Source organism: Poecilia reticulata, linkage group LG20 (assembly GCF_000633615.1).
Source record: "Poecilia reticulata strain Guanapo linkage group LG20, Guppy_female_1.0+MT, whole genome shotgun sequence".
NCBI classification, from domain to species: Eukaryota; Metazoa; Chordata; class Actinopteri; order Cyprinodontiformes; family Poeciliidae; genus Poecilia; species Poecilia reticulata.
This window is the reverse complement of record NC_024350.1, coordinates 7,217,099-7,228,157: the sequence shown is the minus strand read 5'-3', so window position 1 is coordinate 7,228,157 and position 11,059 is coordinate 7,217,099. Positions and strand designations below refer to the sequence as shown.

Sequence of the window (11,059 nt, the reverse complement as noted above, 5' to 3'; positions counted from 1 at the left end):
AGTTAAAAACTAAACTTCAGTCGGCTTGAAAGGAATCCCACTGGTGAAGCTCCAAGACCTCAAACATCACATCCTCACTAGAGCTGCCTGGTGGATAATACTGGAGGATGTTGCAGTGACAATGTCTTAAGATGAATAAATAAAATATTAAAAAGTGTTAATGTTATAAACGTATAAACTTAATCCTACGTTTAAACATATATAATTTACCCAGCTCCTTATAAAAGAAATTGGATAATTTTCATCTCAACCAGGTTTTAATGAAAAAGATGCTTCTGACCGATGTTTGCTGTTTTGGCAACTCTTTAACATCTAAACCTTCTAAAGCTACAGCAAGAAACAACCGACAACAAAAACCCCATTCAGATAGAGCCTGAATGCATGGCAGCTAATGAGGTAACATTTATTACAGCATGGTTATATGGCCAAGATAATAAATCGGTGTTATGTTCTGCAGCCCTCATGCACACACGCATCAAACAAAAAACTGAAATTTAGAAAATTGGCGTTTGTTCTTTTTCTTCCACATTTTAAGCCTAACTAACTGGATCAATCAGCCTTTGATTTGAGAATAATGGATGGATTAGAAGAAGATGGTAGCATCGTCTTATTACTGATTTACAGAAATGTATTTTTGTTAGACTTCTAGGATGAATTGTTTGAAAATTCAGCTTTTGTATATTTTACCATCTGATGATTTTCAAAAAAGGTAAAAGCTTGATGCATAATAAAATGACATCTATTAAAATACAAATATAGATCACTTATGACGTTTTGATTTTAAAAATATTATTTGACAAATTAAAACTAAATGTATCTTAGTTATAAGCTTGCAAGATAAATGAAATGATCTTTAAATACAGCAGTCAAAATGACATCTTGTTGCCATATTAGTGATAAATCTCCTGGCTCAGATGGTGGATTCTGCCACTTCATGGACACAGACTGAGGACAGCAGCAGACTGAGACCARCATGTTCATGCTGTCTGTGAAGCTGCAGAGAAAGGTTCCCAAACATCAACACAGACACAGTTTACATGTAGGCAGCTCCCCAACATGGAGCTGGAAGAGAGATGAATAAAAAGCTCTGTCAGTCTGAGGGGTTTTAAATGATTGGCACACCAAGACTGTAAGACAATGAGGCTCACACACACATGCACACACCCACCCCCACCATCAGATGTTGAGATGTGAGGAACACAGCTGTCCACCTGCTCAGGGAGCCGCACTGCCCGACTCTGTGGAAAACACAAACTGTTTCCATTTTAAAAGCCGAGTCGGCTGTAGAACAATAGGTAGCCTCTGTGTTCCCACGGGATGGAGGAAAAGAGACCTTCACAACCAGAGAGCAGAGGTGTAACCCAGTCAGGACTCACACAGAGGACAGCTGAGCTCCCAATGTGAACAACGGCAACATAATGATGCAGTAAGTCCTGCACAAACATGTCATTTGGCCTCCAGATCCCCAAGAAAGGCTGCTTTAGTCCACATGTAAACACTTACAAACGTGAGTAATGTTTCCCTGTGGTTACTGCTTCTTTTTTCCACCCTAATGTGAGCGTTTTATTTGCCACCAGCAAGAGTTGATCATTCCTAAGAATGTTTCAGAGAAAGCTGTAATAAAAGCTCCTGGTGGAAGACGGTCAGTCTTCTGCTGACTCTTCTGGACATGCTGTATGACAGCAGCAATAAGTCACTGTTTTCTGCTTCCAGTTCCAGACTGGATGTTCCGGAACATCCTACAGTATGCCAAACAACAATTTAATGTGCTATTCAACAGGGTTTAGTCATATATATATATAGCCATTTCCCATTGGGTTATCAGTAATTCATGCAGTCACTGTTTTGTTTGTTCACAAATATAAAATTCGACTCAGTCTAAGAACTTTTGATTCCTCATGTGTCTCTGGTTGAGTCTCCAAAGAGGCTGCATGTTGCCATGTTGGAAAAAAAAAGTTGTGCTTGCACTTCAAATGGATCAGACATCAGCTTTCTCCTATTCCTCATTAGTTGCTTCAGAGGAAATCTGAGCTTTTTCATTCATCTGCAGAGGTCTGTGCAGGTCCAACTGAGTCAAACTTGATCACTTGAGATGAACTCATTTCACTTTCTGCAAACAGACTCAGACTTGGGTACTGTCAGAGGATTTCAGAAGTTCTAATCACGTCTCAGAGTGAAGCTTTGCTGAAAAAAAGAAGAAACAGTGTCTTTTTGACTCAGCAGCTAGGCTGGTCACCCTGGATCACCTGGATCAGGGAGGATGTTTCCAGAACATCTCAGGTCACATGGAGGACAGAGGATGAAGACCGAGGGAATGTCAGTGAAATAGAGACTCCCAGATAAAGCAGGACAACAGCAGAGGAAAAGACGGAACAGCAGGGAATTGTGGACAGACAGGAATGTGAGGATATTGTTGGAAGTCTCTGACAAACTACAACCTGAACTAAAAGTGAGTGGTTTGTAACTCTGGGTTATCGCGTCCTCATCTCCCTCTCACACATTCCTTCTCTTCTTCTAAGGAGAGAACTGTGGTGAGTGAGGTCAGGCTCCTCTCTGTGGAAGAATCCAAAAATGAACCAGAAAACTAGAGGAGCATTTCCTAATCAGGCCGTATCAACCCGGAGCGTCTCAGACCTTGTCCTGTCATCATGGCTCAGACTGCATGGGAAGCAGACAGAAGAGCAGCGAGGAGATGGAGAGTCTGAGGCTGGTGGAGCCTGCAGAGATGAGATCAGTGGATCAGGATGTTTGGAAACTCTGGAGGCTTTTAAAGCAGAAAGAGAGGTGACCAGGATAAAGCTGTGAAATCAGAGCAGTTTAATGTTTTGGCTTTCACAATGTTGGACTTTTATATTCGTAAGAAAAGATGCAGTGAAGATGAAAATGTTACTCAGGAGGAGGGACCGATTGACATGCAGGATGTTCAGAGTGAGGTTGTAGAAGACGGGGTTTCCCTGTGAGGGATTTGTTCTGAACAAAGGATGACCTGCTGTACGTCTGACACTCTTAATACCTTTGGACTAAATGGAAACTTTCAGATTATTTTCCTCTTTTGAACATTTTCTGCTCATCCAGTCATCTCTAGCTGGTAAAGAGCAAACTTCTTAAATGTTTAGTGAACTTAAGGAGAGCGCCTGAGGCTGCACAGCTAAAAAGTCCAGATGTTCTGCTGTCTTTTAATGCCTCATGAAACTCCAAGCTTGTGTTGTCATTTTCACTGCTGGGCAGATCTGAGCGAAGGCTGGACACAAGACAGAAGACAGGTTGAGGTCTAAAAACACCAAGAACTCTCAGTAAACAGCTGAAGTAAACACTCTGGCTGCCATAAAGACAACTTTACTTTCATTGTTTAATGACTTTTCTGTTTCTCACTAATGTTTCACAGATGAGATGGAGATTGGTCCCATTGAGGAGGGGGGAGGAGAGCCAGCAGGCGGCCATCTTTCTCCCACTGACTCACTCGCTGCCTTTTCATTCCCTCTCTGATCTGTTTCGCTCCGTCTTTTTCGATCTGATTTCTTCAGACAACTCAATTATGCTGGCCGGGCTCCATTTGTTTTCCAACTAAATATTACACCGTGGACTTTATGAGTCATAAGAAACATCTTTCAGCTCCATCCTATCAGTCACCTCTACGCTTGAAGCCTTCTTGCTAAAACGTGTTTTTTTCCTCCAGCATTTTAAATAAAGACAGAAACCAGAGCAGCACATGTTTGCTGAGGACACGGTGTCCACTGGAAGAACAAAACACAAGTCAAAAACCACACACCACACACGCACACACATGCACACACGCACGCACGCACACCCCCCCCCACACACACACACGCACGCACACTCACACACATCCACTAATCTGCTGAACATACAGGTCTTCATCATCAACCTTTATTTAACCAGGATAAAAAACTCCTTGAGATTAAAAATCTCTTTTCCTAGAGTGTCCTGGTGTTCTGACCCAGAGGAGTCTACTGAGTTTTTCTCTCTCTGCTTTCAGAAGCCACAGACCATGGATCAAGTCAACATGACAAGTGAGTCGACCTTCTCTCCCCAGATAACCTGTGTCCAATCACCAGCTGAACGTGAGCTGTAACGCTCTGTGTTTTGTTCTCTCTGTGCGTGTTTGCATGTTGTGCCGGTCGTCAGGGGCAACGGTGGCGTCGCAGCGACGCAGAAGGAGAAGGTGAAGGCCAAAGATGAGACGTACTGGAAGGAGATCAACGCCGCCATGGCCTTGACCAACTTGGCTCAGGGGAAGGACAGCGTCTCCGGGACAACCAGCTGCATCATCCAGAAGTCCTCCCATATAGCCGAGGTGAAGACTGTTAAAAAACCTTCAGCTGCTGCTGCTGAAGTTTTAGCTCTGACGTTATCCGTCTACGCAAAGCAACAAACATTCCTCTCTCAGCAAACAGAGGCCAAATAAACTCGCCCTGACAGAGGAACAACTTGTGCTTGAGGAGAAGAAAGGCGTTTCAAGTTGAAAAACGTCAGTATTTGCTCTTATTGAAAATGTCTATACGATTTCTTGACCATCCTTTTCTTAAAATTAGAAACTTTTGTAATGTTATTTTTTTATTACTCTTTTTTTATTTCTATTTTTACTGGTACACATTTTGTATTCTCCAAAGTGCCTTTGTTTGTTTTAGCAGATCAGCTCTCTGATTGTTCAGATCTACAACAGATGTCAGCAGCAGTGAAGCTTCACTGTAACCTTGACTTTGCTACTTAGACCAGGTGTTTATATGAACCACTATAGCCTTAAGCATATATGATTGTTGCCTGGATGTGTCAACTGGTTCTGTTTTGGATCAAAACAGTTTTTTCCCTCATTCATCCAGGTTCTGTTCATGTGGGTCATAATGGACATAAGTTCAGAAGTATATTTTCTGACACTCAAACTGTTGTTGTGATCAGAGACCTCAAGAAAGAATTGAGCTGCACCGTTTCAGTTTCTGGTGTTGGATGTTTCAGAGTTCCTGGTTGGGAACGTATTTTAACAAAATGATGAAGGAAAGTCAAACTAATGAGAGACAAAGTTACATTACTTCATCTGGTGGGATAATAGAGGAACCACAATCTGTCTGTATTATTTTACGGCCAGTCAACAGAACCCTGTTAGGGTCGACAGTACAGTACATAAGGCAGAGAGGAGGTGATATGAAGACAAACAATGAAACTCATTCCAATCATTTTGTAAATTAAAATGACGATGAACTGAAGTCATCGTCTGTGATCCTGAACAGAACTGATGCTCTAACAGGGAGAACCTTGTTCCCCTGACAACAGAGGAGTCATTATGCATATTGTTGCATCACGCAGTAAATCAGGACACGTAGGGATGAAACAGGAACAAGATGACTTTGTTGTATTTATATCAAAGGTAACCATCAGTTTTTATTATTTACTAATATATTTGTTTATTCAGGTGAAGACTGGATGTTCAATCCAATGACCATGTATGTATCTCCTTGAGCTCTTAGATTTGTTCTCATGTAAAATTTCTTTTATAAATTGTTGGTTTGTAACAGCAATGAATAAAGTTCTAAATGGAATGAGTCATGTCTGTTTTTATACACTGAGACTAACAATGACAGAACAACCCGCTGCACCAAACACTACAAAGCGTTAGCAACCAGAAAGTTTCACAAACTCTCAGATTTTATTTTATATTTCATAATAGAAATACTGACAAATAATTGTCTTTTGATCTGAGATTAAAGTTAGCAGAATTATTTTTTGTTGAATTATGGGTTTGACATTAATATAGCATCAATAGAAAAAAAACTTCAGGAATGATTCCGAGCCGTTCTAAAATTTGCAGGACGGTAGCTCTCGAGGACTGGACTGAAACACCCCTGTTGTAAAATAATGAGGCTGAAGCTGATCTGCAGACTCTGAATCTCTCCAGAGCATTCCTCTGACCTGTATCAATCCATTGGCAATAGCAGGTCTTCCAGTCATCTGATGCAGGATAAATAATGGTGCCTTGGGGAGGTTTAAATCGCTCTGACTGGAAAAATTCACCTCTCCTTTGTCCATTTCTTGCTCCTTCTGTCAAGACCTAGATGACCATAACATGAACATGGAACGGTTCTACTCAGGGATCCCTGGAAACATATCACAACCTGACATGTTTTTCTACTCCTTTAACTACCCTGATGAGGTTCTAATTGTCTTTTGGCCCTTTGCTTTGAACACTCGTCATTCTTCAGACCCATCCACGTCAGGATGGAGAGAAACAGGAACAGACTGAATAATAAAACTGATGTTAAGTTTTGGAGCAGAGCTTTGAACTGATTGGCTCTTTCAGAAAGGTCTTGCAGGTCATTTACCTGTCGGTCCTTCACCTCCTGACCGTGTTGTTGTCAGAGAAACTTTAACAACGTCCAGCTGAGAGCTGAACACCTCCACCCATGTTGCTCCTCGGTTGGATGGACAGGCTTGTTTTGGAAAAGTGDGGAAGAAAAACAGTTTCCTRTWCCATCTATCCATCCACCACCTGGAGCTATTTTCTCTTTAAATACTGATCAGACCTTTGTGTTTCACACATCAAGGTTAAGCAGGAACAGATGGGGTGTGCTGACTTTGGTCAGGTAGAAACTATATCCCAATTAAGAGCTGAAAGCTTTCCCTGCAGTAAAGAAACTTTCCACTGGATGGTGACAGAACAATCTGAAGTCAAGATCTGAATGTGAAGGAGAAATATCTCACTCCAATTTATCATATTTCATCTTTATACCACATGGCAGAGTGACTTTACTTCCCCAGTGACCATCTGATCCTGTGTGATCTGAGCAGACACCGTTGGAGCGTGATGAGGGTGGAGAATGTTTCTCTAAGCCCGTCCATCATGAGCCTGTTGGGYCTTGTTAAAAGTCCCAGGTGTTCCTGAACCGGCACTGTTCCTTCTGACCTTCAGAAAGATCCACCAGAAATGGCAAATCCTTCCTCAGACTGAAGATTATGTGGTCAAACTAAAAGTGACCAACTGATATTAGAGGGCTGTTAAACTGCTCCACTCTTCATGTCCTCTGTCCTTTSTCTTTCTCCAAGTCTGTCCTTCCAATCACCAAGTTTACAACAGAACTGTGCAGAGTCTCTCTGGGGAACACTGAACTGATTTAACATGGGTCAGTTCTCTTGGCAGCAACTCAGTGGCTGTCAGGTTTGGTCCTCTGTTCAGGATGTCGCACCACTGCCCTTCTCTCTGGTTTCATCAAGTTTTCCGTTTTCACTTCAGGCTCAGGCAAAGCTGTTTGAAATACCCGAGAACTCTGGACCACAAACTAGTGTTGGCATGAAGTAGAAGCTGGATTTGGACTCTGATCTCCTCGTGTTGGAAAATCGATTGTCACTTCAGATCTGTTTGATGATTCCACCATAATTTATTCATCTCAGTAGACATGATATGCTGTTCTTAAATTGATCACTTGCTTGATCCAACATCTTTGGCGCTGGATTTAACAGAATCTTTTTCCACAGTTCTTGTTGACCTACTGGATCAGTAAGCTGCATGATGAAAAGAGCCAAGTAACTTTCTATTCTGCTTTTCATATAATTTGTTTTTGCTGGTTACATAACTGAAGACGGCTTCAGCAACTTGCAAAGAAATATTAGGAAAAACCAACAAATTCTCAAAAAGTCTTACCCATCGACATGTTGTTTCGTGATAAGAGGCAGAGCATGATCTGTTAGTAATATTTCATTGTGTCCACAGAAAACCATTTCTGTTCTAGGAGAGATCAGTTGTTTCCATCCAACTCTTCCGTTTTCTGAGCTCTCCTTCACTTGATCATCATTTCTATTGTCTTCTGTTTCCACTAGGAATGGATGACAAAACAAAAATTAACAGGTTTTTGAAGTTATGACATACTTTCCCGATGCCAAGACTTTCAGTGTTTTACAAAACTAAAGAGCTGTTTTTGTCTTTTTTTGTCTGTAGGCTATGTTCATGTATGTCCCTTTTAGGATGCTGTGCTAGGTGTAGTCATGTGACTCCACCCCATCAAGTCTGCAACAATTTACAAGAAGTGAAAAGATGTAATTAACTAACTTGATTCATAGAAACAAGTTAGTTAAGAATCATAGTAGTATGAAAATTGGACATTGTTAATTTATTGGAGTAAGATTCAGGAACTTGAACATATCAAACTATATATATATATATAAGGTGTATACCATGATTCAATTCATTAAATTTTTTTGTCATGTGGTCCACACTCCTTAATGGTTGGTGGCAGTGATGATTCTTTCAGTTGTTTGCCAACAGCCAATAACAATCAAGAAGAAGAAGAGACAGTGAGGTTTGCAAACAGCAAATCAGTTTAATATCTCCTTTCAGAAGCAATTAAAAACCTGGACATATGGTCACCCAAGAGAAGGAAATATTATGAGTTTTAATGTAAAAAGTAAGTGCATAGGAAGCGTGGGAAAAATTCACCAGAAGAGCCACCAGGAGATGAGCTCTACAACACTGGAGGTCTCCAAGCTGCAGCCATGGTCGTCTCGGTTGAGAAGGACGAGGAGCAGCTCATTCCCCCAGAAATATATCTTCAATTGTTTGGCAACATTTTGGGTTCAGCAAGGATGTTGGAAATTATTGTGTATTTCAAAACATGTTCAGTTGCAATTATTTGTTCAATAGCTCTTAATTGAAAATTTAGATTTTGTTTATGTAGTTGCAGATAGTGCTATTTTAAAGTGGCAGTAAAATTAACAGCAAAAAAAACCCCAAAACAACAAAAAAAACAGTCCAGTCCAAGGGAATCAATATCACTGGCTATGAAGAATTTATGCTGATGTATCATATTCTTCATTTTAAGGGGCAGAGGGGGAAGCTAATATTATCGATTTATTATTGAGGTTAACTGCTCAATAATATATACATTGCCCAACCCTAGTTTCCACATCTGCCTGATTTTTCTCAGGCTTGTTGCATTTCCTTCCTTCTCCTCTGTGGATAAGGTTCTCCTTGTTTCTGCTGGACTCTGAAGGAAGTATGTGAAGCTGAATGTGTGTTTGGGTTCAGGCGAGGTGTGGTTGGCTCATGTTCACAGCAGGATGTTCTGCAGCTTTGGGGAAAACCTGTTGGACGGTAAACACCCAGAGTGTGAATGTGCCGAACACACACTCAGTCAGCGGCTGGCTGAGCTACAAACACATGCATGTGTCTGTTAGATATGATAGATATTCATCTCCATGGTGACAGGCTGCTGTAGCACACATGTATGTAGATGAAGTATTTGACGAGCTGCCTCTAGAGTCCATAAAGGCCCCGTCTTCAGGTCCAGCCGCTCTGTGGGGTTTCTGTTCAGCAACTCACCACTCTGACACGCTGCTGCCATTTTCCACAGCCTGAGGGGAACCACCGGACTGGACCGGACCATGAGTCCTGACTCATGGTCCGGTCCGGTCCGGTGAAGGTCCAGTGTTTCCGGACCTTCATCAAGGAACTCATTCAGTAACAGAGTTTGCTTCAGAAACACGCAGCTGCATAATTAGAATATCATCACTTTCCTAAAACAACTAATCCCCTTTTTATTGCAAAAAATCACTTTTGGCAAAAAATGACTTGGGTCATTATTTCAGGAAGGTGACGATATGTAGAAGTTCTGCTTCTTGCTTTAGTTTGCCTGTTACCAGAACACAACCAAAATAAAAGTGTGTCTTGAACTGAAACCTGAATTCATCTTTATAGGAAACTTTAACCAACTTTAACCAACTTTAACTAAGCGTAGTCTCATTCGACTACGCTTAGAGACGAAGACATTTCATTTCAAGGTAGAGAAAAATCAGTCTTATATTCCTTCAGTTGATTTTCTTAACACTGGGCCATCTGACTGTGGTTGAAAAAGAACCCAGAGTCTGTTTTCAGTGTTGAGTTGAGTAAATGAGAAACAAACCGCTGCAAATCTACAGTTTAACAACACAAAGCAACTTTTTCTCCTCCTTGAGAGACGTGTGGAAGGGAGCATGATGTCAGAACTTATCAAGCTTGTCATCAGTGAAGCAGCTGCCAGGAGGGACACAGCAGCTCTGCTCTGATGGATGAAGTGTGTGCTGCTGCCTCCAGACTTTAACAAAGTTATTGAAGCTTCATCATTGCAGAAATTTGTGGCTATAAAGTAGAAATCCAGAGCACCAGTTAGGATTACAGACATTTACTGGCATTGTGTCAGAGTTCAGCAAATATGAAACACTATTCGGAACAGAATCTGAAGATCAGGAAAGAAATCGTACTGAAATCAGAAATGCTGGCATTTGTTTCTGGTGGATCATAAGCAGGTTGTACATAGAGCTTCAAAATACAAAGAAGAAAAACTATTGAAACTGGCCTCAAAGGGTTTCATCAGCTGATCAAAGATTTATAGTTATGAAAAGTTTAAATCTGACTTTCAGTTTATTTTGTCAGATATTCATGCTGCGTTTGTTGCTGAATGTTGTGGGATTCTTAAGCTGCACAAGAGAGACCTCTCACACCACTCCAGCACTGCAAAGGTTGGACACAGTCAGACTGTCATTAAATTCCATGAAATTTAATGTTCCAAACTAAATTTAATTTTATGTCCTGCACCAACATGGAAATTCTGATGGAGTGAAGGCCAGATCCTCAAACTAAATTAATATCCTTTCTGATGTCATAGCACAGCACAAGAGCTTCAAGAACACGAACCCTAAAAACTTCATGTCTTCTCCCACAAACAAGCCTGTTTGGACCAATGTTTGGATATAAAAATGTTTTTCTATGACCAAACAAAAGTTTCTATCTGGACTGTCCTGATGACTCCCAATGCTACATGACATTGGGAGTTTGGTGTGTGGTTTTCTACACCACACAGTGACAGATGCTGCATCCTGATCTGGAGGCTGGTTCCTTCAATGCAACATTGGGGCTCCAGGCTCTGCAGGGATGTTAAGCTGTAGCAGGTTAGGATAATGTTCACAAAACCATTCATACTGTTTTAAGAACAGTTCCTGACTTTATCTGACCCAGATTGGTAAATTATTCATGTATAACATTACTAATAATATTTCCATTGATATAATTGTTTAATAA

General features: G+C 41.0%; 1 long non-coding RNA gene across 2 annotated transcripts; it reads left to right on the top strand.

Annotated features, from left to right (window-relative positions):
• Window positions 1–9: 9 nt before the first annotated feature.
• Window positions 10–5,559, top strand: LOC103482383 (uncharacterized). 2 transcript variants are annotated; one of them, XR_001775998.1, is made up of 3 exons: window positions 10–2,449; window positions 2,520–4,031; window positions 4,147–5,559. It is a non-coding gene; the product is annotated as an uncharacterized LOC103482383 (long non-coding RNA). The 2 variants fall into 2 exon arrangements; XR_536451.2 differs by having other exon boundaries at window positions 10–4,031.
• Window positions 5,560–11,059: the final 5,500 nt, after the last annotated feature.